General features: G+C 49.8%; 1 long non-coding RNA gene across 1 annotated transcript; it reads right to left on the bottom strand.

Annotated features, from left to right (window-relative positions):
- Positions 1–7,950: 7,950 nt before the first annotated feature.
- On the bottom strand, positions 7,951–9,364 carry LOC119316955. The gene is made up of 2 exons (XR_005153423.1): positions 9,037–9,364; positions 7,951–8,937 (listed from the first exon to the last, which is right to left on the bottom strand). It is a non-coding gene; the product is annotated as an uncharacterized LOC119316955 (long non-coding RNA).
- Positions 9,365–9,536: the final 172 nt, after the last annotated feature.

Raw genomic sequence — 9,536 nt, 5'->3', positions numbered from 1 at the left:
TCAAATACTTAGGCGTGTACTGGACTGCAGCTAAGCCCCCGAGTGGGAGGGTCGCTCACCACTCGGTAGGATTTTTCAAACTTAGGCGAGTACTGGAATGCAGCTAAGCCCCCGAGTGGGAGGCTGGCTCACCACTCGGTAGGAATTCCAAATACTTAGGCGAAATGGGTTCGCAGCTAAGCCCCCGAGTGGGAGGCTGGCTCACCACTCGGTAGGAAATTACTTTTACAAACTTAGGCGAAACAGATTCGCAGCTAAGCCACCCACTGGGGGGTTTCTCACACAAACAAAAACAATAACAATCACTGGGAAAATTATAACGCTCTTGTCTTTGATAAATAAACTACATGAGTTTTTCTTATTACATCTCATCCGAGTGAAAATTCAAGTATAAAACGGGCGGAGGAGCTCCGCATTCCAGGCTCGTGGCTCATCAATCTGGCGATCGACATCATAGAGGTGGTACGCTCCATTGTGGAGGACTCTGGTGACTATGAAGGGGCCTTCCCAGGTAGGAGCGAGTTTGTGTGGTTTCTGCTGATCCACTCGGAGGACTAAGTCTCCTTCTTGGAAGGCTCGACTCTTCACATTTCTGGCATAGAATTGACGCAAGTCTTGCTGATAGATGGTCGATCGGATCACGGCCATTTCTCTTTCTTCTTCCAGGAGGTCGACTGTGTCCTGCCGGGCTTGTTCTGCTTCATCTTCAGAGTAGAGCTCAACTCGGGGGGCGTTGTGAAGCAGGTCACTCGGCAAGACTGCTTCGGCTCCGTAGACCAGAAAGAATGGGGTTCTTCTGGTCGATCGGTTCGGGGTTGTCCTCAATCCCCAAAGGACTGATGGAAGCTCATCGACCCATGCACGTGCTGCGTGCTTGAGATCGCGCATCAATCGAGGTTTCAGTCCTTTGAGAATTAGGCCGTTTGCCCTTTCCGCTTATCCATTCGACTGGGGGTGAGCGACCGAAGCGTAGTCGACTCATGTGCCCTGAGAGGCGCAAAAGGCCCTGAATTTGTCGGAATCGAAGTTCGACCCATTATCAGTGATGATGATGTGCGGAACTCCATATCTGTATATCAACTCTCTGATGAAACTGATAGCAGTGCAAGCATCAAGATTCTTGATAGGCTTAGCTTCAATCCATTTGGTGAACTTGTCGACTGCTACTAGCACATGAGTGAAGCCGCTCCTGCCTGTTCTCAGTGGTCCAACCATGTCCAGCCCCCAAACAACAAAGGGCCAGACGAGTGGAATGGTTTTCAGGGCTGACACGGGCTTGTGCGACATATTGGAGTAATACTGACATCCTTCACATTTGTCGACTATCTCTTTCGCCATTTCATTCGCTCTTGGCCAGTAGAATCCCGCTCGGTATGCTTTAGCCACAATGGTCCGAGAGGACGCATGATGACCACAGGTCCCCGAGTGGATATCATCAAGGATCATCTGACCTTCTTCTTGTGTAATACACTTCTGACTGACTCCAGTCGCGCTTTCTCTATATAACTGTCCTTTTATGACTGTAAATGTCTTGGATCGACGGACGATCTGTCGAGCCTCTTCTTCATCTTCTGATAGCTCTTTCCTTAGGATGTACGCGATGTACGGTACTGTCCAGTCGGGAGTAATGACCAAGACTTCCATGATCAGGTCGACCACAGCTGGAACTTCAACTTCAGTCGGATCTGTGGCACTTTTTGGCTGTGGGGCCTCTTCAGTGAAGGGATCCTCCTGAACTGATGGTGTGTGGATGTGTTCCAAAAACACATTGCTAGGAATGGCTTCTCTTTTGGAACCTATTTTTGCCAAATCATCAGCTGCTTGATTTTTTAGTCGGGGTATGTGATGAAGTTCTAACCCCTCGAATTTCCTCTCCAGCTTTCTCACTGCATTGCAATAACCAGTCATGGCTGGACTTCTGACGTCCCACTCCTTCATCACCTGATTAACCACCAAATCTGAGTCGCCATAGACCATGAGGCAACGGACGCCGAGAGAAATGGCCATGCGCAACCCATATAAAAGTGCTTCATATTCTGCCTCGCTATTGGAGGAATCAAAGTGGATTTGAAGAACATATCTGAGCTTATCTCCTCGGGGGGAGACCAACACCACTCCGGCACCGGAACCATTCAGCATCTTGGAACCGTCGAAAAACATGGTCCAATGCTCCGAGTGAACCTGAGTCGGCAGTTGCTGTTCAATCCACTCGGCGACGAAATATGCGATTGCCTAGGACTTGATAGCTTTCTTTGCGTCAAACTTGATATCTAGATGAAGGAGTTCAATCGCCCATTTTGCCACTCGACCAGTTGCATCTCTGTTATGCAGGATCTCTGACAATGGAGCGTCGCTGACGACTGTAATGGAATGATCAGAGAAGTAGTGAGCAACTTTCTTTGTGGTCATATAAATCCCATATACAAGCTTCTGATAATGAGGATATCTTTGCTTCGACGGGGTCAAAACTTCATAAATATAATATACTGGGCGCTGAACTTTGAAGGCTTTTCCTTCTTCTTCCCGCTCGACCGTAAGTACCGTACTGACGACTTGTCCCGTGGCTGCAATGTAAAGCAGCAAAGGCTCCTTGCTGATTGGGGCATCAAGCACCGGCTGGGTGGAGAGCAGAGCTTTGAGCTCTGCAAACGCTGCATCAGCTTTGGGAGTCCACTCGAACTTGTCGGACTTCTTCATCAATAGGTAAAGAGGCAATTCCTTTTCACCGAGACGAGATATGAATCGACTTAAAGCGGCCAAGCAACCAGTAAGCTTCTGGACGTCGTGCACTCACACAGGACTTTTCATTCGGAGTTTTTTCTGGATTGGCGTCGATTCCCCATTCGGAAACGAGAAAACCGAGTAATTTTCCGCCAGGAACTCTGAATGCGCACTTTGATGGATTGAGCTTGATATCATACCTCCTGAGGTTGGCAAAGGTTTCAGCAGGTCAGTCAGCAGGTCGGAACCCTTCCGTGACTTGACCACAATATCATCCATGTATGCTTCCACATTCCGACTGATTTGAGTGAGCAAACACTTTTGAATCATCCTCATGAATGTGGCTCCAGCATTCTTGAGGCCGAACGGCATGGTAACATAACAGAAGCACCCGAATGGAGTGATAAAAGCTGTTTTGATCTCGTCAGGTCCATACAGACGGATCTGATGATACCCGGAATAGGCGTCTAAAAAAGACAGTTGCTCACACCCCGCAGTCGAGTTGACTATCTGGTCGATGCGGGGGAGAGGAAAATGATCTTTCGGGCAGGCCCGATTGATATGTTTAAAGTCAATGCACATGAGAAGTGACTTGTCCTTCTTGGGGACCATGACAACGTTGGCGAGCCACTCGGAGTGGTAGATTTCTCGGATGAACTCTGCTGCTAAGAGCCGAGCCACCTCCTCGCCAATAGCCTTTTTCTTTTGGACGGCGGACCGTCAGAGATGCTCTTTGACAAGTTTTACTTTTGCGTCGACTCTTAGGCGGTGCTCAGCCAGCTCCCTGGGAACACCCGGCATGTCAGAAGGCTTCCATGCAAAAATGTCCCAGTTCTCACGGAGGAACTGGATGAGCGCTTCTTCCTATTTGGAGTCGAGTGTCGTTGAGATATGAGTTGGAGCAGCGCTGGGATCGGCCGGGTGAATGTGAGCTGTCTTCATTTCCCCAGACGACTGAAAAGCTGATTCTGTAGCGGGCTTCTTGGCTCACAACAAATCACTCGGGTCTGCAGTCTTCTGGTATTCCTGCAGCTCCACCACTGCCATCTGAGCATTAGCAATCTTTGAACCTTTCTGAAAACATTCTTCTGCTTTCTTCCGATTGCCCGTAACAGTGATCACACCTTTGGGGCCAGGCATCTTCAATTTAAGATACACATAACACGGTCGGGCCATGAAGCGTGCATAAGCCGGCCTGCCCAAAATAGCCTGATAGGAACTCTGGAAGTCTACAACTTCAAACGTCAACTTTTCTTTGTGGTAATTCTTGGAATCACCAAAAACCACATTAAGAGTAATCTGGCCGAGTGATTCAGCCTTCTTCCCAGGAATGACTCCATGGAAACTCATGTTGCTGGTACTGAGTCTGGACATCAGAATGCCCATCCCTTTCAATATCTCAGCATACAGTATGTTCAAACCACTGCCACCATCCATCAAGACTTTGGTCAGTCGAGTGCCTTCAACAACTAGGTCGACCACCAAAGCTTGCCTCCCGCGGGTGGCAATGTGCGTTGGGTGATCTGATCGGTCGAATGTGATGGCAGTCTGAGACCACTTCAGATGACTAGGTGTCGCTAGAGCAACCATATTCACCTGTCGGTTGATAACTTTAAGTCGACTTTTGCTTTCAACATCGGCAAAAATCATCAGGGTGGAAATTGACCTGGGGGTATCCATCGTCACTATCTTCCTTGTCCTCAACTTTGTCCGACTCCTTTTCCTTATCTTTGGGCTGCTTGCCCTGGAACTGCTGGATCAAGAGTCGACACTGTCGAGTGGTATGTTTCGGGTAAATGAAATTACCCTCTTCATCTTTCTTGGTGTGGATGTGACATGGCAAATCCAACACATCATTTCCGTCCTGGTCTTTAACTTTCTTGGGGTTCCAAGGTCCTTTAGGGTTCCCCTTAAACTTTCCCTAAGTTACAGCCAAGGCCTCCCCAAGAGCAGCTGGCTCGACTTTCCGCTTCTGTTTTCGATTGGAATTTCCTCCGGTTTCTTGAGCGACTGACTTGAGCTTGCCACTCCTGAGTCGATCGTCATCTTAACCATTAGCGTACTTGGTGGCAATCTCCATCATCCGATTCAGAGACATATCTCCGGTTCGACCGAATTTCAGATTCAGTTCTCTATACTTGACGCCTTCTTTGAAGGCACAGACTGCTTGGTGGTCAGGCACATTCTCTATCGTGTGATGTAACGTGATCCATCTCTGGATGTAATCCCTCAAAGTTTCATTCGGCTTCTGCATGCAAGACCGCAGTTCCGTCAGCCCTGTCGGTCGCTTGCATGTTCCTTCAAATGTGGTGACAAACACTCGGGCGAGATATTCCCAAGTGTAAATGCTGCTGGGTGCTAACTGGTTCAGCCATGCTCTGGCCGAGCCCTCCAACATGAGAGGCAGGTGCTTCATGGCCACTTCATCATTGCTGCCGCCAATCTGGACGGCCACTCGATAGTCTTCAAGCCAAGTATCGGGCTTGGACTCACCAGTGAACTTACTGACTCCAGTCGCCAACCTGAAGTTGGGAGGAATCACAGTGGCCCTGATGGATCTACTAAAGCACTCTGGCACCAAAACATGTACTCTGCTAATGGTAGGTGCATCCCTGTCGTGACCTTCTCGGTGAGCTCTGTTCCTGTCGACCAAACCTTGAACGAGAATGGATCTCGCATCAAAGCCTGGCTCCCTGGGGTCGACTGGAATCCTTCGCCCAACACTATGAGGGCGCCTGTCATCCTGCTGTTGAGGCGCATACGACCCGCTCCTCGGGGGGAGGGGTGGGCCCTCGACGTCGATCATCACGATCGAATCGGTGATTGTACTGCTCACGGTTCCCGTACTGATTGCGCCGGTCCCCACGACCCTCACGCCTCCGGGCGATCTTGGGCTATGAGCCGACTAGACTGTGTCTGCAGCAACGGATCTGCTATGAATCCCGTTCCGCGACTGAGAAACAACGGAATTCTGGTCTCCTGCTGCCCGAAGTAACGCTCTGATCTGCAGCAAGCCTCTGCCAGCCTCCGACTGGGAAGGCTGAATCGACTCTGCTATACGGGCTGCAGCTGCTAAATTCTGAATCGAAGTTCGATATACCTGCGGGGGCGGAAAGAGCTAACGTCGACTGGATTCTGGAACCCGTTGTCGCGCACGCTCGTCGAGTGCTCGCTGGAGGTTCTCCAGTCGAGTGTGCTCGGCCAAGTTTGCCAGGCGTGCGTCCTCCAAGGCACGAGCCTCGGGGGTTTCTCCAACGATAGGAGTGTGCAGTGCATCCATGTTTCGGCGACGCAGTTCTTCTCTCTGCAGCGACGTGAGAGGCTCGGGGAGATATTCCTCACGGGGACGCGACGGGTCGCCTCCACCGGCGCCTCCGTCAGCGCGGGGAAAACCGGGAGGACTGGGTGGTCCGTCGACCATCAGAACCTCCACCGCCGGATCACTGCTGTCGCACTCGGATGCGGTCTCTGCGGAGCCAGTCGACAGGTCGAACAGGCCGTAGAGGGATTCGTCGGGCTCGATCTCCTTGACTTGAGGGGTGGCCGACTGGCGTGCCACCGCGTGTCTCACCCACCGCTGAAGTCTCGACCGACCGGAGCGCTTGCGCCGGCGGGAAATAGGGAGGGAGGACAACACAGGAGCCACAAGAGGACGCCGCGGACGCACGCGCGAAAGTGCGTCGCCCCGCGGACAGGGAGTGCGTCCACGTCGAGCGGAGCCTCCTGAAGCCAAGCGGAGTCGTCGGCGATGAACGTGAGCGCGCCGAGACGGATCTCGCAGCCCTCCACCAAAACTTCGTCAGAAACCATGATGATTTAGATCGGAAAAGATCGCAACTCCTCCAACAAATCGCTAAAACACCCGCCCCAAGGTGGGCGCCAACTGTCGTGGTTCTAAGTCTGACAGTGATGTAGGGGGGTAAGTATGGAGAGGCAAGATCTTAGCTATGGAGAAGTTGTAAGCACACGAGGTTTACGAGTTCAGGCCCTTCTCGGAGGAAGTAATAGCCCTACGTCTCGGAGCCCGGAGGCGGTCGACTTGATTATGCGTGTATGAATTACAGGGGTGCGAACCCTTTACACTGAGGAGGGGGGTGGCTTATATAGAGTTCGCCGGCCCCCCTCGGCCCTCAGTTGTGTAGGGTCTTAAATACATTAAAGTTGGGCGTTACTGGTAACGCCTCTAATAAAGTGTTATGATGACCATAAAGGCTACTTAATAACCGACCGTTAGCGTGCGGAGTGTCTTTAGGTCTCCTGGCCGTCGAGTAATTGGACCTTGGTCGAGTGATTACTTCTTGGTCGAGTGTCTTCGAGTCTGTCGAGTGAAACACCTTCAAGTCGATTGAAAAGTGATTTCTTCTTGAGATGTCCTTGGGTAGGGCAACTGGGACAGGTCCATGACCCTACCCTGGATACATAGCTTCATCATGCGCTACACACTTCTTATTCAGTTAAGAGCGTCTAATATTTTTCCAACACCAATAACATTCTAACCCTTTAGAAAGTTGTAACAGAGCCAAAAGGCGTGTATGAGAACTTGTTCCGACAATCTGAATCTATAAATATTAAAGTGTATACACTTCTTTTAACCAAAAAAGTAATAACTAGTTTCTCGAAAGTGTTGTTGTTAGCCCGAGCACACATAGTCTCGATATCCCTGCCGTACCCTCGCACCGAGATAGCCAATGCAACACATATTCTGGAAGGTATAGTTAATGTACTGATATCTTATGCAGAACCAATGACCCACAACTGACAACAACGAAGTATTACGACGTCAATCAGTTTCCGCGTGGCTCGGATGGAAGGAAACAATATGGGCCAGCATCTCTCCGATTCTGGACTGACGGCGTCATGTGAGCAGATTTATTCGGATCGCACGGTTGTACCAACCAATCTTCTCCGATGGGACTCAAGCCCATCCCCTACATTCCAGGCCGTTGAGATCCATTGCCGCTCCCCAACAGAAAAAAAGATGTTCCAAATAAACCTACAAAAAAAAGATATTCCGAATGTTACTAAAAAAACAGATATTCTGAATTACGAGCAGCTAGACTGCATCGTGGATCTCACACAAAATTCAGTACATATCAGTCTCGGTTTATTCAGTACAAACGGATTTGCATGATGCTCCATAGATCACGGTATTTTTGATCCGCCACTTCTGATCATACACGCCAGCAAAGTGAAACTTCAAAAAAAGGTTAACTAAAACCTGGGCGTCCAGAAGGGAAAGGAGTCCTTGCATTTTATTCATATGGTTCAGGGCATGCATAACATGTTCAGAAATATGAGCAGCTAAACTGCATCATGCATCTCACACAGAAGTCAGGTCGATGTTACACTATATAAAAGTCGAGGTTTATTCAGCGCAAACGGATTTGCATGATGCTCACACATGTTACAGTATGTTTGCACCACTCCTGCTAATTATACACGCCATCAAATTGACATTGCAGTAAAGGATAACTAAATTTCAGCTGCTCTCTAGCCTTAGCTCCATTGGTTCCCCTGCATTTTGTTTTACGTCAACCATGCATCATTTTTCAGTCCCTTTTCAGTCTTAGCTCCGCTGCTTTGTTTCATTTGTTTCGTCGCTGACCCTCTACTCCACAGTTCTTGCATCAAGTTGGTCGACCAGCTTGTTCTGGAGCTTCCCCACGGTCCGGACAGGTTGCTACTAAATAGTTCCGTTCAAGAATGAATCGGCATTTTTACTGAACTGCATATATGCAACAGACAACATACACATCTGAACTATTTCAAAACGGCCAGAATATGAATATGTTCTCTGTATTTTCAGGGGTGCAGAGATTGAATATCCATCTGACCAACACTGTTTTATCTACATTTTTCATGTTGCCACGCACTGCACTCATCCCATCATCCTTGCACTCTTGTACGACACCAAAAACTTTCTGAAAAAAATTCTGAACTAACACGATGACTCCAAACCTTTGTGTCCATCTAGGCGCTTTTGGGCCGATCTACTCAGACTATTCCGAAGCTTGCGTCTGTTAGAGTGCAATTTCACCGTCCGCCACCCCCACCGCCACACAGATTTGACCCCCGCCGATGTTCGCCGCCAAGGCAGCAGCTCCTCCATTGACAACTGCGTAGGCAATTCTGGTGCAGGTGCTAGTACTGGATACTGCAGAAGCTCAATCGGAATCTCATTGGCATTGACCTCCTCCAGGAACCATGATGGTTCTTCTGATCAAATAAATTGAGGCGGAAACCACAGGATTAGATCTTGTGCTTTTGGATCCCACAAATTAGATGGCACCGCACACATGCAATTCAGATACGTACCTCTTAATCAACTGCAAGAGAAACTCCATATTCAAGGATCGTTTTCCTCTCCTTCGGACGCATCGAATGGCACCGAGCTCAGCCTCCGCAGCCGACCAACTGAACCAGGGAGACCCGCTTGCCCATCGCATTTACTCGGCCACCGTCGACCTAACCGGAAAGCATGTTTTCTGGCCCGCGGATCAGGACGCACGTGACGTCACGAGCCACGGCTCGGATTCAAACCGGAAAGCGGGCCAGATCGACGGAGAGGTGGGAAGGGGCAGGTGCACGCCGGGGCTTGTGGTGCTGATTGGGGAGGAACCCACGGGGGAAGAAAGTTGGGATGGGTGGGGTGGGGGGGGAGGAAGGTACGGTGGGGGTGGGCGGGTTCTTTTTTCCGTTCGCTGCGTGCAGTTCGTTTATTTTGTTTTTTTGTGTTCGGGTGGGGTGGTGTTAGAATAAGGCCGGTGTTGTTAGAATAAAGTCTTAAAGGGTGTTGTTAGAATAGACTCATCCTA

The sequence above is a fragment of the Triticum dicoccoides genome, chromosome 6A, assembly GCF_002162155.2.
Source record: "Triticum dicoccoides isolate Atlit2015 ecotype Zavitan chromosome 6A, WEW_v2.0, whole genome shotgun sequence".
Classification (NCBI taxonomy): Eukaryota; Viridiplantae; Streptophyta; class Magnoliopsida; order Poales; family Poaceae; genus Triticum; species Triticum dicoccoides.
Note: the sequence above shows the minus strand (reverse complement) of the source record. Positions and strands in the feature narration are given on the sequence as shown.